The 18034-nt window shown below is 45.0% G+C and overlaps 1 protein-coding gene, 1 long non-coding RNA gene and 1 pseudogene across 3 annotated transcripts in view; 1 reads left to right on the top strand and 2 right to left on the bottom strand.

Moving 5' to 3' along the window:
* Window positions 1–18034, bottom strand: part of LOC135054729 (NACHT, LRR and PYD domains-containing protein 3-like) — a 188137-nt gene that overhangs the window by 17320 nt on the left and 152783 nt on the right. The window lies entirely within an intron of this gene.
* The window catches only part of LOC135054730 (uncharacterized), a 150657-nt gene that overhangs the window by 48387 nt on the left and 84236 nt on the right, over window positions 1–18034 (top strand). The gene's annotated exons all lie outside the window — the stretch shown is intronic.
* Window positions 5798–5916, bottom strand: LOC134896458 (5S ribosomal RNA; annotated as a pseudogene).

Raw genomic sequence — 18034 nt, 5'->3', positions numbered from 1 at the left:
ATTCCTGTGATACTGGTGCATAATTTCAGTGAAATTGCAGTTAATTTCCTGTGATACTGCATATAATTCCCGTGATACGGACCTATAATTCCAGTGATATTGCCGTATAATTCCTGTGATACTGGCATATAATTCCCATGATACTGCCGTATAATTCCAGTGATATTGCCATATAATTCCTGTGATACTGGTGTATAATTCCAGTGATATTGCCATATAATTCCTGTGATACTGGCGTATAATTCCTGTGATACTGTCGTATAATTCCAGTGATACTGCCGTATAATTCCAGTGATCCTGCCGTATAATTCCAGTGATCCTGCCGTATAATTCCAGTGATCCTGCTGTATAATTCCCGTGATCCTGCTGTATAATTCCAGTGATCCTGCCCTATAATTCCAGTGATCCTGCCGTATAAGTACAGTCCAGTGATACTGCCGTATATGTCCAGTGATACTGTTGTATATCTCCAGTGATACTGCTGTATATGTCCATTGATACTGCCGAATATGTCCAGTGATACTGCCGTATATGTCCATTGATACTGCTGTATATGTCCAGTGGTATTGCCATATAAATCCAGTGATCCTGACGTATAATTAAAGTGGTACTGGCGTATAAATCCAGTCCAGTGATAATGCTGTATATGTCCAGTGATACTGCCGTATATGTCCATTGATACTGCCATATATGTCCAGCGGTACTGCCGTATAATTACAGTGATCCTGCCGTATAATTACAGTGATCCTGCCGTATAATTACAGTGATCCTGCCATATAATTACAGTGATCCTGCCATATATGTCCAGTGATACTGCCATATAATTCCATATATATATATACCCTGTTGCAAAGCGTATTTCTGAGGCCATAACAATTATGCTGGTGTTAGACATGCATCCGGTATCCGCCATTAGTGCAGTGGCACTGCAGTGCCAACCCTAGATGGGCCAGGTGTTTGTGCCGCACACTTGTTTCGCTTAGCTTAGTCATACAGCTACCTCATTACCCTCTTTTACTTCTTGGCATGATGTGCTGTTTGGATACTATTTTTTTTTAAGTAACATCCTGTCTGACACTGCAATGCCACTCCTAGATGGGCCAATTGTTTGTGTCGCTTAGCTTAGTCATACAGCTACCTCATTACACCACTTTGCATGATGTGCTGTTTGGGGCCTTTTTTTTATATCTGCCCTCCTGTCTGACACTGCAGTGCCACTCCTAGATGGGTTAATTGTTTGTGTCGCTTAGCTTAGTCATACAGCTACCTCATTGCTCCTCTTTTACATCTTTGCATGATGTGCTGTTTGGGGCCTTTTTTTATATCTGCCCTCATGTCTGACAGTGCAGTGCCACTCCTAGATGGGCCAGGTGTTTGTGCCACACACTTGTGTCGCTTAGTGTATAAGTCCAAGGGTACTGCTGTATTAGTCCAGGGGTACTGCCGTATAAGTCCACCAATTGCAGAATTTTTGAAAAATTACAGGGGCATGCAGGAGATGCTGGCAGTGGACTGAAAAATTGCGGGCCACTTTCAACATTTAGCCACTGCGTGACACTACTAGATGGACCAGGTGGTTGTGTCGCTTAGCTTAGTCATACAGCAACCGCGGTGCACTTCTTTTTCTTCTTTGCATCATGTGCTGTTTGGGGCCTATTTTTTAAATCTACCATCCTGTCTGACACTGCAGTGCCACTCCTAGATGGGCCAGGTGTTTGTGCCGCACACTTGTGTCGCTTAGCTTAGTCATACAGCAACCTCGGTGCACCTCTTTTTCTTCTTTGCACCATGTGCTGTTTGGGGCCTATTTTTTAAATCTGCTATCCTGTCTAACACCGCAGTGCCACTCCTAGATGGGCCAGGTGTTTGTGCCGCACACTTGTATCTCTTAGCTTAGTCATACAGCCACCTCTGTGCACAGAGCCGGCCATAGGTATAGGCAAACTAGGCAATTGCCTAGGGCATTTGATATGCCTAGGGGCATCAGCAGCTTCTGCTGATTAAAATGATATGTGGCATGCCTATATTCTGTGTGTAGCATTTCATGTGCAGATACAGCCACAGTCTCACACAGTATATAGGCATGCTGCATATCATTTTAATCAGCAGAAGCTGCTTGTGCATCCTAGCCATATAGCAATGCAAATAAGATGCATTTTCATAAAACAAAACGTGCCCGACGTTATCATTGAGGCAAGATTTATGAGGACACATCTGTATCCAAGCAGATGCAGAGGTCACAGTGTTAGTAGCAGTGTGAGTGCTGTGTGCATGTGAGTGGGTTGGTTGTGCAGTAGTGTTCAGAATATGTGTAAGGAGCATTATGTGTGTCATGTAAAAATGCATCAATAATGTGCAACATATGAGTAAGGGGCACTGTGTGTAATTATGTGTATAAGGGCATTTATAATGTGCGGCATATGTGTAAAGGGTACTACTGTATTTGTGTCATTATGTGTAAAGGGGCACTAATAATGTGCAGAAAATGTGCAGGTGGCACTGTGTGTGTCATTATGTGTATAAGCGCATTAATAATGTGCGGCATATGTGTAAGGGACATTATGTGTAAAAGGGCATTAATAAAGGTTGTCATAATGTGTAAGGCGCATTATGGTTATAAGGACATTAATAAGGTGTCTCATATGTGTAAGGGGCATTACTGTGTGGAATTGTTTGTATAAATGCATTACTAATGTGTGGCATTTTGTGTATAAGGTGCTCTACTATATGGCGTTGCATATAGAAAGGGCACTACTGTGTCGTCTAATGTGAATAAAGACCAATAGGGTGTGGTGTATTGTGAATAAGGAGCAATTCGGTGTGATGTAATGTGAATTAGGGGCTCTACTGTGAGCAGTAACGTTTATAAGGTAAAGTGATACTACTGGGGATGTAATATGAATTATGGACACTATTGCATGATCAAATGTGAATAAAGTTGCTGTGATGTGCACCAAATTTGCGAGCTGTTCCTATTTAAAGTATAGGGGGTACAAACACCAAAATTAGGACTGCTATGGGTGAGGGGTGATGGTGCTGGAAAAGAGGTGCAAGGTCAGAGGCGGAACCAGCGGTGGTGCTAGGGGGCACCAGCCAAAATCTTGCCTAGGGCATCATATTGGTTAAGGCCGGCTCTGTCTGTGCAACCTTTTGGCCTAAAAACAATATTGTGAGCTATGAGGTGTTCGGAATAGACTGGAAATTAGTGGAAATTAATGTTATTGCGGTCAATAATACCGTAGGATCAAAATTACTCCCAAATTCTGTGATTTTAGCTGTTTTTATAAAAAATCATCCAGATCCAAAACCAAAACCAAAACACAAAAGGGTGGTTTTGTCAAAACCAACCCAAAACCAATACACGAGCGGGTAATTTGAACCAAAACCAAAACACAAAACACGAAAAGTGCCCGCCGCACATAATTCTCAGTACTTTTGGGACAAGCAAGCACATGAGAAATGGTTCAAATATATGCAAAGTTTTATAATCCGGAATAATACCCAGCAACAAGGAGATGAATTACCCAGTCAGAGGTATGCTTTTCGTGCAGTTCATTTGTTTCACCTGGTGTCGGTAACCTAATATGACATGGGGATAGGTAATTTTCTCCAAGATTTTCTCAAGTTGGTCCAGAAGCAAAGTGCAAAGTCCAAATGGTGTCCAGAATTGTTGTCAAAATGGTTATTAATGGCTCAATGCGTTTCCGTGTGGAACACCCCACACCTTCATCAGGAGCATATGTCAAATGTAGCCATAGCCAGAATAAGGGGGGGATGCAGGGCAGGGCCGGCGCTACCCGCTCAGCAGCTCCTGCAAAGCAGGGAGGTGCTGGTCGGAAGAGGCGCTCTCCCCGCTTTGCTGTTGCTGCTGGCTATCGGCTGCCTCTGTCACATTGTATGACAGACGCAGACAGCGTGTAGCGCGGCTCAGGCTCCCTCCCTCCTGTTTCCGCCCCCTCCTCCTGCACTTTAGGCAGCGGTGCCGGCACGAGCTGGATTAAAGGGGAGGCTCAGGGGTAGTACTACTGAAAGCAGTTGCCAGGACAGTACCTCCGCAAAAGGTTTGTCCCGGCGAAGTCCCCAGGGAGCAGCTTCACTTCTCTGAAGCGCTCCACAGAGCACCGGGTTGAAAACTTGCTTGAAGTTGCTGTTTGGGGGTGAGTTTTCCGCCCCCGGCTGTAAGCTGCCAGACGGAGGGAAGAACTGTACCTTGGGTGGGGGTGCAGTGTGCCGGCAGTACTGTGGTTACTGGCCACTTCTTCTTTGGGGATGGGGGGTGCTCTATGAGATATATACCGTACTGTGCCCTCCCACATATTTTTTTTTCTTCTGTGTGTGTGTTTGTATAAATTGCCCTTGTTCATTTATATGGAGTGCCAAACCTCTGGATATTATATATATATATATATATATATATATATATATATATATATATATATATATGAAAGTGAAAAGGGATAAGGTAATTTTCAGCGACCAATGGTGTCGTACGATTTGGAGAAAACTCAGTAAAAAATTTTTTTATAAAAATAGTAAAAATGTAATATACTGTAATTAGCACCAACATAAAAATAAATAAAAGAAGATAAAAGCAAATGGCCCTAGTACTAGGAGCTAGCTATTAAATGAGAAATCAATGTACCTGGTTTTTTAAAAAAGTGTACAAAAAATACAGACAATTCATAAAAGACAGGAGAATGAATTCCTAACAATATATAAAAAATTGGAAATAAGATCAACATAAAAATAGTATGAAAAAAAGGGTTCTTAGCTTTTTTGAGAGGATATATATCGTAGCACCCAACGCGTTTCGTCCTCATTAGACTTCATCAAGGGGTGGTGTATGACTGGGACAGATCATCTATATATACCTAGTTAAATGAGGAAGTGATTACTACATCACTTCCTGTCAATTAGCAAATGTCAGAATAGTCACTATGTTTAAATGCATCATAAACGAGGCTATAATAGCCTTGCAGCATGGTATCCCCATGCTGTGCAAAAACGCTTTTTAATAGAGTCATTACTCTGTTCAGAAAGACCGTTTTGAGAGTTTTTAACTTATGATCCTGGACTTCCTGTCCGGATCGTGGGTGACGTCACGTCCGCCCCACTTCCGGCGTCCGGCAGTCCTCGTTGCGCATGCGCCGGCCTCCGGCAGTCCTCGTTGCGCATGCGCCGGCCGCGGGTTAGATAGTGTTAGTATGGTGCGTCTGCAGATTCATGTATTCATTCATCATAGGCTGAGAGGAGTTCATACAGCGGCGGCCATGTTCTTGAAGCCTGTTATTCTCTAGCTAATGTCTGTATGGTCACGTGATCGCGGCGGCCATCTTTGTTGTGATTTTTCATATGGAAATATGCTCATTCGACCGAGAAAGAGAGAGAAATATGATTTTAAGACTGTAAATATTACCACTGATGCCCCTGATTACAGGAGCGTTTGTATAGCATATATATATATATGTACATATATATATATATATATATATATAGCGAATATGTCCACTAATTGGTATCATCGCAAATAAACATAATATTTAAAATTGAGGATATTGTGTTAGGAAGCGTGCGGATGTTTAAAAAATTTTTTTTGGGGGTTATAACCTATGTACAAAAAAAAACCGCATGTGAGCTCTGAGTGAAAACATTTATAAATAGGAGTCAGCGGCAAACCGATTTTAAGGTGTGTTAGAAAGGTAATCTAGCACTCGTTATGATAGATCAGCTTCTTCTTGGGCATCCACATTCCACGTGAGAGGGTTAATACAATATCCTCACAGCCCTTGTCCACATGTTATTACAGCACCCAGTATTCCATGATGGTTCCCCATCTATGTACTAGCTGGGCCCAACACTGCTTGGCTTCCAAGATCGAACGGAATTGGGCATCTCCAGTGTGGTATGGCTGTATAATTGGTGTGGTTTTCTGGAGGTATCATAATGTGATCACGTGGTTTGGGAGGTAGCCCAATTAGAGACAGAAGCAAAGAGAGGTCAGGTTAAAATTATAATTATAATTATAATAACAGGATATAATCAGCTTACGTTACAGAAAAGGGGCTATTTCATAGCCTTCGTTGAAGCCATCAGGATGCAGGGTATTGAGTTCAAAAATCCAGTACATTTCCCTTTTTGATAAAAGGTTAGAAAGGTCTCCGCCTCTCTCGCCCAGTGTGACTAGTTCAATGCCCTTGAAGGTTAGGTCGTCCGGGTCCGAGTTGTGACAGGCATGGAAATGTTTCGATACTGCGTGTGTCAGTACTTTATTTTTAATGTTCCGTATATGTTCCTGAATGCGGATTTTCAAAGGTCTTTTCGTTTTACCTATGTATTTCATCCCACATGAGCACTCCAGCATGTATATCACTGACACCGTGTTACAGTTAATGAACTGTTTTATCTTGTAGTCTTTATCTCCGTTTGTTTTCTTAAAGGTTTTCCTTGTGGGGTGTATGTAGCGGCATACATTGCAGCGGCCGCATTTATAGCAGCCAACGCACTTGGGCATGTTTGATCTTACTTCCGGGTTCCTTATCATGCTGGGTGCTACTAGATCTTTAAGGTTTTGTGATTTCCTAAAAACCACCAGAGGGTCCTTTGGGAGGTAGTCTTTCAAGATCGGATCCATCAGGAGAATGTTCCAGTGTTTTTTGAGGGTTTTCTTAATAATGTTCCCATGTCTACTAAACGTGGTGACAAACCTCACTGTGTCATCTCTTTTTTCCTTGGGATTATATTTCAGAAGTTGTTTCCTCTCCAAGTTCTTAGCCTTCTGATTGGCTTCTTCCAGTAGGTGGTTCGGATATCCCTTTTCTTTGAATCTTTCGGTATATACCTGCAGTTGTTGGTCTCTATTGTTACGATTCCTGTACTCCAGACTGGAGAAGATCTTATGGCAGAGATCTGAGTACAGGAATGAAATACAGGTTGTGGGAGCTGGAAAGCCTAGTAACCCCTGGCACCCTAACTCCGTTGTCTCGCCCGTGTTATCAGAAATCCCCTGCGAGACTATGGTTGCTTGAGCCCATGGCAGCCGCGTTCGAAGGGCGGATTATGTCTGCCCAACCCCGATGCCCCCGCAGGTCTTAATGGGAGACAAGGGGAAGTCCGAGACAGGGTGATAACAAGGGGCCCTCTGACTAAGCAACCAAGCCAGGGGTTACAAGCTAACTTAACTAAATCAAAAGGTATGTGCGGACTAGCCGCCAGGGAAAAGGACAACCAAAGATCCACAGATCCGACACTCCTATCCGGCACCGCTGGACACCAGAGTGGATCTTGTGGAAGCGGAATCCTCCGCAAAGCTCCAGAACACAATATAAACAAAATAATAAATAATAGCGGACAAGCCGCAACACACGGCTGCGCCGCGACTCACGAACACCACCAGATGTTAAAGGTGCTCGATCAGACTCCAGGAACAGATGGTAACTTCCGAGTACAGGATCACTGAGAACAGGAACAAACGAACAGACCGGGACTGGGAACTCTCTCTGCAGCAGAATCAGGCAAACAGGAAGCTATCACCGGCGTCTGTGAGGAGTCCTGGGAGTGCTTATAACAGAGAGTCCTAATTAAACAATCCAGAGCAGCTGGCCCACTGCATGATTCCAACTGACAAAATGCAATCAGCAGCCAGGTGAGGCTGAACACATGGAACAAGCTGCAATTACACAGACTAACCAGCGGCAGCAGACAAGAGCATACTAAAACAGAGCAACAGGAAATCCTGGCATGCAAGACAACTAATAAACATGAAATACCTAACAAAAATGCAAAAACAGGAATGAGCCACAGCCGTGGCTCATAACATTACCCCCCCCCTTGAGGAGGGGTCAAAAGACCCCAAAATTCAGACTATCCAGAACAAGGGATACAACAAAAAAAAAAACCTGACACATTGGTCTAACAGACCAGAAAACAAAAAACAAGCTGTAGCAACAACTTGTAACAGTGCCCTCCCCTTGATGGTGGCCACTGGACACAAGACAAGGAAAAAAAAAATCTCTCTTTTTTTTTTTTATCAAGGCAAGAGTCAAAAATTATTTCTTTTTCTTCTTCTTCTTTTTACAAAGCTCTTTAGGTCTGACCAAGGTAATTCCCCAAACATTGTCTGAACTGATGGTACCACCCAGCAAGGCTGCGTTCAAATCAGAGACAGGTCTCTTACCCTTGGGAGCTGAACTTTCTGGTAAAGTACTATTATTAGAAGAAGAAGTCAGAAAAGCACATCCTGCAGTCAAAGCAACGGGCTGGGACTCTTGTGCCGAGTTTACAGTATTTGGTGGACTCTCAGCAGACAAGACGGGTGACTTAGAGGAACCTGAACCAATTTCTTTGAAACCGTATCTTTTAACAATTGCATCACAGAATGCTTGGGGATCCTGAAGAATGGGATCTTCAGCTTTCATTAGGCTGGTTGCCCACTCAGAAGGCTCTCCTCTAAAAGAATAAATCAGATAGAGCCCAAGGTTTTCTGAAGTGATGCCCAGAAATGGTCTAGACAACATAATAGTGTAATAGTGTTTGAAAAGCGCCATAAATTGGGCGAAGTCCCCATCAAAGGTTATGGATGTTGAAATATCTGAGTCAGGATCTGTTTCCTTTTCATCTGACTGACTGGAGTGCTTTGCTAGGACCTGGTCACTATTGACCTTACTCGAGGCTGAGACTTTCTGAACCCCACACGGGGCAGTGACTTTCTGAACCCCACCCGGGGCAGTGACTTTCTGAACCCCACCCGGGGCAGTGACTTTCTGAACCCCACCCGGGGCAGTGACTTTCTGAACCCCACCCGGGGCAGTGACTTTCTGAACCCCACCCGGGGCAGTGACTTTCTGAACCCCACCCGGGGCAGTGACTTTCGGGAACCCCGCTGGGGCAGTGGCCTCCGGGAACCCCGTTGGGGCAGTGGCCTCCGGGAACCCCGCTAGGGCAGTGGCCTCCGGGAACCCCGCTGGGGCAGTGGCCTCCGGGAACCCCGCTGGGGCAGTGGCCTCCGGGAACCCCGCTGGGGCAGTGGCCTCCGGGAACCCCGCTGGGGCAGTGGCCTCCGGGAACCCCGCTGGGGCAGTGGCCTCCGGGAACCCCGCTGGGGTCAGCACCTCGGATTCTTTTACTGGGACCGGGCCGTTGGCCTCCCTGACTGGGATCGGGCCACCGGCCTCCCTCTCTGAGTCGATAATTATCGAAAGTTCTTCCGTGACTATGACTTCCGGGACTTTTGCTGAAGCAATAACGTTCAGATCCTCCACTAATGCTATGCTTCTTAAGTTCTTTCCTGGGGAAGCGACTTCTAGACCCTTCTTTGGGGCTGCGTCTCTCGAGACCCCACTTGGGGATATTACTTCAAAGATCCCTTCTGGGGTTTTGCTTCTCGAGTTCCCTTCAAGAACTATGGTTTTAGATACCCTTTCTGGGGTTGCGCTCCTCAAGTCCCTACCTGGGGTAACAGCTTCTGAGACCCCTTCTGGTATGGAAACCTGAGCTACAATATTTGATTTCCCTCTATAAGCTTGGGTATCGGGTACCGCTCCAGCACTCTGGGCATCGGGTACCGCTCCAGCACTCTGGGCATCGGGTACCGCTCCAGCACTCTGGGCATCGGGTACCGCTCCAGCACTCTGGGCATCGGGTACCGCTCCAGCACTCTGGGCATCGGGTACCGCTCCAGCACTCTGGGCATCGGGTACCGCTCCAGCACTCTGGGCATCGGGTACCGCTCCAGCACTCTGGGCATCGGGTACCGCTCCAGCACTCTGGGCATCGGGTACCGCTCCAGCACTCTGGGCATCGGGTACCGCTCCAGCACTCTGGGCATCGGGTACCGCTCCAGCACTCTGGGCATCGGGTACCGCTCCAGCACTCTGGGCATCGGGTACCGCTCCAGCACTCTGGGCATCGGGTACCGCTCCAGCACTCTGGGCATCGGGTACCGCTCCAGCACTCTGGGCATCGGGTACCGCTCCAGCACTCTGGGCATCGGGTACCGCTCCAGCACTCTGGGCATCGGGCACCGCTCCAGCACTCTGGGCATCGGGCACCGCTCCAGGACCCTGGGCATCGGGCACCGCTCCAGGACCCTGGGCATCGGGCACCGCTCCAGGACCCTGGGCATCGGGCACCGCTCCAGGAACTTGCAACTCCGCTTCCACAGGAACCTCAAGAGAGGAGAGAAACATTCTCTTTTGATTCCTGAATCTATAATGGGGCTCCCTTGCCCAAGGACCCCAATTATAGGACAGAGAGCTTTTTTGTGTGGGTTGTGTGACAAGTACCTCTGCCACAGTAGAGACAGGAGTAGGTCTTGTATCATGACTCAACTTGGACAGAGGGCAAGACTCTTCACCACACTTTGGCTTGCGCAACTCACAGGTCTGCAGATAATGGCCTAAACCCCCACAATATAGGCATAAGTTTAAGTTTCTGCGACGCAGACGCTCCTCTTCTGAGAGCCTGGGCCGCAGAAAACTTTTAAACTTTTTCTCTTCAATTAAACCAGAGGATTCTCTTGTCACCATACTGTGAACAAGAGTCTCTTTAGAGATAGATGTACTCTCAACGACTTCTGGCAAAATAAGCAAGATTTTAGTCAGAAGGTTTTGCAGTTGCTTTAGGGATTGCTGAAAAGCTTCTAGTCGCTCTGGTCTCAAAGCACTGAATACAGAGTTCAGGGCTGCGAGAGATGCCTGCAGGGCTTGCATAGTAGACATAGGAGGATTTAAAACTAGACAAGACAAGACAAGGCAAGACAAGGCTAGGCAAGGCAAGGCAAGGCAAGGCAAGGCTAAATTTTGCTAAACAAATCAAGACTTTTTTTTTGTATTTTTTTTTTTTTTTTTTTTTTAAAACACCGGACTGGATTCTAAACACCGGACTGGATTCTAAACTCCGGACTGGATTCTAAACTCCGGACTGGATTCTAAACTCCGGACTGGATTCTAAACACCGGACTGGATTCTAAACACCGGACTGGAGTCTGCACACTGAATTCTATACAGGACTGGATTCTAAACACCGGATTGGATTCTGCACACTGAATTCTAGACAGGACTGGATTCTAGACTAGACACTGGACTGGGCCAAAAAAGAAAAAAAAGTTTTATTTCTTTTTTGTGGTATGGCCGGTGATAATGTTACGATTCCTGTACTCCAGACTGGAGAAGATCTTATGGCAGAGATCTGAGTACAGGAATGAAATACAGGTTGTGGGAGCTGGAAAGCCTAGTAACCCCTGGCACCCTAACTCCGTTGTCTCGCCCGTGTTATCAGAAATCCCCTGCGAGACTATGGTTGCTTGAGCCCATGGCAGCCGCGTTCGAAGGGCGGATTATGTCTGCCCAACCCCGATGCCCCCGCAGGTCTTAATGGGAGACAAGGGGAAGTCCGAGACAGGGTGATAACAAGGGGCCCTCTGACTAAGCAACCAAGCCAGGGGTTACAAGCTAACTTAACTAAATCAAAAGGTATGTGCGGACTAGCCGCCAGGGAAAAGGACAACCAAAGATCCACAGATCCGACACTCCTATCCGGCACCGCTGGACACCAGAGTGGATCTTGTGGAAGCGGAATCCTCCGCAAAGCTCCAGAACACAATATAAACAAAATAATAAATAATAGCGGACAAGCCGCAACACACGGCTGCGCCGCGACTCACGAACACCACCAGATGTTAAAGGTGCTCGATCAGACTCCAGGAACAGATGGTAACTTCCGAGTACAGGATCACTGAGAACAGGAACAAACGAACAGACCGGGACTGGGAACTCTCTCTGCAGCAGAATCAGGCAAACAGGAAGCTATCACCGGCGTCTGTGAGGAGTCCTGGGAGTGCTTATAACAGAGAGTCCTAATTAAACAATCCAGAGCAGCTGGCCCACTGCATGATTCCAACTGACAAAATGCAATCAGCAGCCAGGTGAGGCTGAACACATGGAACAAGCTGCAATTACACAGACTAACCAGCGGCAGCAGACAAGAGCATACTAAAACAGAGCAACAGGAAATCCTGGCATGCAAGACAACTAATAAACATGAAATACCTAACAAAAATGCAAAAACAGGAATGAGCCACAGCCGTGGCTCATAACATCTATCCTCAATATCCTTACAGTTTCGGGCAATTCTGTTGAACTGGGAGAAGGGGATATTATTTTTCCATTGTTGACTGTGATTGCTTCGGTAGTGTACGTAGCTGTTCTTATCCACTTCCTTAATATAGTTCTTGGTGACCACTTCGTTACCTGTATGTGTCAGAACCAAGTCGAGGAACTCTATCTTCTCTGTACTTTCCTTCGCGGTAAATTGAAGATTCATGGAGTTATTGGATATGTACGTGAAGAATTCATTAAAACTTGCACCGTCTCCGTCCCATATAAGCAAAATGTCATCTATATAACGTTTATAAAATGCAATATTTTGTTGGAATGGATGATCCTTAAAAATGTACTTACTTTCCCAATTTCCCATGAAGAGATTAGCGAAACTGGGCGCAAAAATTGTGCCCATGGCGGTGCCGCAGATTTGTAAAAAATAGGTGTCTAGAAATTTAAAATAGTTCCGTTTTAAAATGAAATTCATTAGTTCACATAAAAACATCCTGTGCTCCTCTGTGATCTCTGCATCTTTACTTAGGAAACCATTACAGGCCTCTACACCCTTGTCGTGTTCTATGCAGGTGTAGAGCGACTGAACGTCTATGGTAATCCATCTATACGTGTCCTTCCATTCAAAAGAGTCCATCAGGTTCAGGACGGATGTAGTGTCTTTTAAGTAAGCTGGTAGGTTTAACACATGTTTCCTCAGAAATACATCCACGTATTCGGATAGGTGTGATGTCAATGAGTCTATCCCGGCCACAATGGGTCTTCCTGGGGGATTCGTCATTGATTTATGCACCTTGGGTAAGAAGTAAAAAATGGGGGTAATGGGGTTGGAGTTGAACAGGTACTGATATTCTTCTTTAGTTAAAATCTCACATCTGAAAGCCTTTAAAAGTATGGTTCTCAGTTCCTCCACGAAACCATCTTTTGGATCTCCTGGGAGGGGGGTGTATGAAGTCCTATCCCCCAATAGTCTGTTTGCTTCTACGACGTATGCCTCCCGGTCCATAATGACCAACCCCCCCCCTTTATCAGCAGATTTTATAACAATGTTTTTGTTGTCCTGAAGTTCCTTAATCGCTTTTATTTCTCTGTTCGTAAGATTCTTCTCTTTAATATCCTCCATTTTAGTTTCGCATAGATCTTTTTTAACCAAATCATAAAAAATGCCCACATTATGGCCCTTTGATTCCAAGGGGTAAAATTTGGATGTCGGTTTTAGTCCTGATTTGGATTGGTCATAATTGCGGATCACCGCATTTTCCTTTTTAAGAAAATGCCTTTTAAGTGTTAGCTTACGTACGAATTTGTTCAGATCTATAAAGACATCAAATTTGTTCATGCCTTTTGTAGGTGCATAGGAGAGACCTTTATTCAGTAGTGAACTTTCATATTTTGATAACGTGTGGCTTGATAAATTGAAGATACCCTTTGGTGTCGAATGTTCTAATGGAGATGTCTTCTTTTGCTGTTGTAAACACTTGTTCCTCCTGCCCCCTCGGCATCCTCTTCTTCTGCTAGTCTTCTTTTTAGAGGTGTCGTATTCGTGACCTTCTCTTTCGGTATATTTCTTGTCATGGTTTTGAATCGTGCGCTTTTGCCTGGTGATAAAAAATCCTCCTCAGTTGCTGAATTTAATCTTTGTAGTGTAGAAAATCTATTGGTGGTCTGTATATTCTGTCTTTTCTGTGGATAGTTCCTTCCGTTATCTGCGCCTCGTCTTGGTACAGATTGCCAATATTCCCTCTTTATTCTCGGTTCAATCTTGTCATTTCCATTGAATCTGCTCCAATTCTTGACTTTGTTGTTCTCATAGTCTTGCTTGTCCCGTACAAATTTCTTTCCTTTATTTCTTATAACCTCATCTTCAACTTGCTCAAGTTTCCTATTCAATACTTTTTCGTTGATCTTAAAATCCTCTTTGTCCTTATATATTTCTAACTTTGTTTCAGTCTCTTTGATTTCTGTTTCCAGGGTGGAGATGATGCGTTTCTTCTCTATCACCAGGATTTTCATTAGTTTTATTGAACAGCTGTGGAGTGTGTTATCCCATTCTTTCATGAATTCGGGGTTCTCTGTTCCAAAAGTGGGCTGTTTGTTTATTCTGAGGCCCCTGGGTATTCGATCCACGCTGATGTAGTGCTCCAACCCTTTGACGTCCCACCATGCCTTTACTTCTTTAATTAGTAGTCTTTCCATACTCCAGAATATCTCATCAAGTGAATCCGTACTAGGTACGTTCTCGGTGGTATTGGTTTCATTAAAGATCTTATGGCATACATTATTTCTTTTGTTGGTGCGTTCCCCGGTTCTGAACATACTGTTTAAGTGGTATCGGCTTATGAAAGGCAGCCGTTGGCAAATGTTACCGTTGAAGTTGCAGTGGGGGAAGCTTGTCGGCGCTTAACTGCGATACCAAGTTATACTAGAATGTAGACCAGAGTGTTGTGAAAGTTTAAAAAGTTCTCCTTATTCAGACACTCCCTTAGATATGTTAGGGCGTCAGCTATACCTTAAAGAGAGAAGCGTTGGTAAAATGCTTCATGTACAATGTGAAAGTGAAAAGGGATAAGGTAATTTTCAGCGACCAATGGTGTCGTACGATTTGGAGAAAACTCAGTAAAAAATTTTTTTATAAAAATAGTAAACATTTAATATACTGTAATTAGCACCAACATAAAAATAAATAAAAGTAGATAAAAGCAAATGGCCCTAGTACTAGGAGCCAGCTATTAAATGAGAAATCAATGTACCTGGTTTTTTAAAAAAGTGTACAAAAAAATACAGACAATTCATAAAAGACAGGAGAATGAATTCCTAACAATATATAAAAAATTGGAAATAAGATCAACATAAAAATAGTATGAAAAAAAGGGTTCTTAGCTTTTTTGAGAGGATATATATCGTAGCACCCAACGCGTTTCGTCCTCATTAGACTTCATCAAGGGGTGGTGTATGACTGGGACAGATCATCTATATATACCTAGTTAAATGAGGAAGTGATTACTACATCACTTCCTGTCAATTAGCAAATGTCAGAATAGTCACTATGTTTAAATGCATCATAAACGAGGCTATAATAGCCTTGCAGCATGGTATCCCCATGCTGTGCAAAAACGCTTTTTAATAGAGTCATTACTCTGTTCAGAAAGACCGTTTTGAGAGTTTTTAACTTATGATCCTGGACTTCCTGTCCGGATCGTGGGTGACGTCACGTCCGCCCCACTTCCGGCGTCCGGCAGTCCTCGTTGCGCATGCGCCGGCCTCCGGCAGTCCTCGTTGCGCATGCGCCGGCCGCGGGTTAGATAGTGTTAGTATGGTGCGTCTGCAGATTCATGTATTCATTCATCATAGGCTGAGAGGAGTTCATACAGCGGCGGCCATGTTCTTGAAGCCTGTTATTCTCTAGCTAATGTCTGTATGGTCACGTGATCGCGGCGGCCATCTTTGTTGTGATTTTTCATATGGAAATATGCTCATTCGACCGAGAAAGAGAGAGAAATATGATTTTAAGACTGTAAATATTACCACTGATGCCCCTGATTACAGGAGCGTTTGTATAGCATATATATATATATGTACATATATATATATATATATAGCGAATATGTCCACTAATTGGTATCATCGCAAATAAACATAATATTTAAAATTGAGGATATTGTGTTAGGAAGCGTGCGGATGTTTAAAAAATTTTTTTTGGGGGTTATAACCTATGTACAAAAAAAACCCGCATGTGAGCTCTGAGTGTGGCTCCTTCGTCTCAAAAATTACAGCGCGCAGTGGGCTCACTCGCAGGTAGACCCCTGGATCCTGCAGATAATATCTCAGGGGTACAGGTTGGAATTAGAGACGGATCCTCCTCATCGTTTCCTGAAGTCTGCTTTACCAACCGTCTCCTCCGAAAGGGAGACGGTTTTGGAGGCCATTCACAAGCTGTACTCTCAGCAGGTGATAGTCAAAGTACCCCTCTTACAACAAGGGAGGGGGTATTATTCCACTCTATTTGTGGTACCGAAGCCGGATGGCTCGGTAAGACCTATTCTAAATCTGAAGTCCTTGAACCTCTACATAAAAAAGTTCAAGTTCAAGATGGAGTCACTCAGAGCAGTGATAGCGAACCTGGAAGAAGGGGACTTTATGGTATCCTTGGACATCAAGGATGCGTATCTCCACGTTCCGATTTACCCCGCACACCAGGGGTACCTCAGGTTCGTTGTTCAAAACTGTCACTATCAGTTTCAGACGCTGCCGTTCGGATTGTCCACGGCACCTCGGGTCTTTACCAAGGTAATGGCCGAGATGATGATTCTTCTTCGAAGAAAAGGCGTATTAGTTATCCCATACTTGGACGATCTCCTAATAAGGGCAAGGTCCAGAGAACAGCTGGAGACAAGATTAGCACTATCTCAAGAGGTGCTAAGACAACACGGGTGGATTCTGAATATTCCAAAATCCCAATTAATCCCGACAACTCGTCTGCTGTTCCTAGGAATGATTCTGGACACGGTTCAGAAAAAGGTTTTCCTTCCCGAGGAAAAAGCAAAGGAGTTATCCGACCTGGTCAGGAACCTCCTAAAACCAGGAAAGGTGTCAGTGCATCAATGCACAAGAGTCCTGGGGAAAATGGTGGCTTCTTACGAAGCAATTCCATTCGGCAGATTCCATGCAAGAATTTTCCAAAGGGATCTGTTGGACAAATGGTCAGGGTCACATCTTCAGATGCACCTGCGAATAACCCTGTCACCAAAGACAAGGGTGTCTCTTCTGTGGTGGTTGCAGAAGGCTCACCTATTAGAAGGCCGCAGATTCGGCATTCAGGATTGGATCTTGGTGACCACGGACGCCAGCCTGAGAGGCTGGGGAGCAGTCACACAAGGAAGAAACTTCCAGGGAGTATGGACGAGCCTGGAAAAGTCTCTTCACATAAACATTCTGGAACTAAGAGCAATCTACAATGCTCTAAGCCAGGCGGAACCTCTCCTGCAAGGAAAGCCGGTGTTGATTCAGTCGGACAACATCACGGCGGTCGCCCATGTAAACAGACAGGGCGGCACAAGAAGCAGGAGTGCAATGGCAGAAGCTGCCAAGATTCTTCGCTGGGCGGAGAATCACGTGATAGCACTGTCAGCAGTGTTCATCCCGGGCGTGGACAACTGGGAAGCAGACTTCCTCAGCAGACACGATCTTCATCCGGGAGAGTGGGGTCTACATCCAGAGGTCTTCCACATGTTAATAGACCGTTGGGAAAGACCAATTGTAGACATGATGGCGTCTCGCCTCAACAAGAAACTGGACAAATATTGCGCCAGGTCAAGAGATCCACAGGCAATAGCTGTGGACGCGCTGGTAACTCCTTGGGTGTACCAGTCAGTATATGTGTTTCCTCCTCTGCCGCTCATACCGAAGGTATTGAAGATTATACGGCAAAGAGGAGTAAGAACAATACTAGTGGTTCCGGATTGGCCGAGAAGGACTTGGTACCCGGAACTTCAAGAAATGCTCACGGACGAACCGTGGCCTCTACCTCTGAGAAGGGACCTGCTCCAACAGGGTCCCTGTCTCTTTCAAGACTTACCGCGGCTGCGTTTGACGGCATGGCGGTTGAACGCCAGATCCTAAAAGGGAAAGGCATTCCAGAAGAAGTCATTCCTACCTTGATTAAGGCAAGGAAGGAAGTCACCGTGAAACATTATCACCGCATTTGGCGAAAATATGTCGCGTGGTGCGAGGATCGGAGTGTTCCGACGGAGGAATTTCAACTGGGTCGTTTCCTACATTTCCTGCAATCAGGATTGTCTATGGGTCTCAAATTGGGATCTATTAAGGTTCAAATTTCGGCCCTGTCAATATTCTTCCAAAAAGAATTGGCCTCAGTCCCTGAGGTCCAGACTTTTGTCAAAGGAGTACTGCGTATACAGCCTCCTGTG

Source organism: Pseudophryne corroboree, chromosome 3, assembly GCF_028390025.1.
Source record: "Pseudophryne corroboree isolate aPseCor3 chromosome 3, aPseCor3.hap2, whole genome shotgun sequence".
Classification (NCBI taxonomy): domain Eukaryota; kingdom Metazoa; phylum Chordata; class Amphibia; order Anura; family Myobatrachidae; genus Pseudophryne; species Pseudophryne corroboree.
This window is presented reverse-complemented; position numbering and strand designations above follow the sequence as displayed.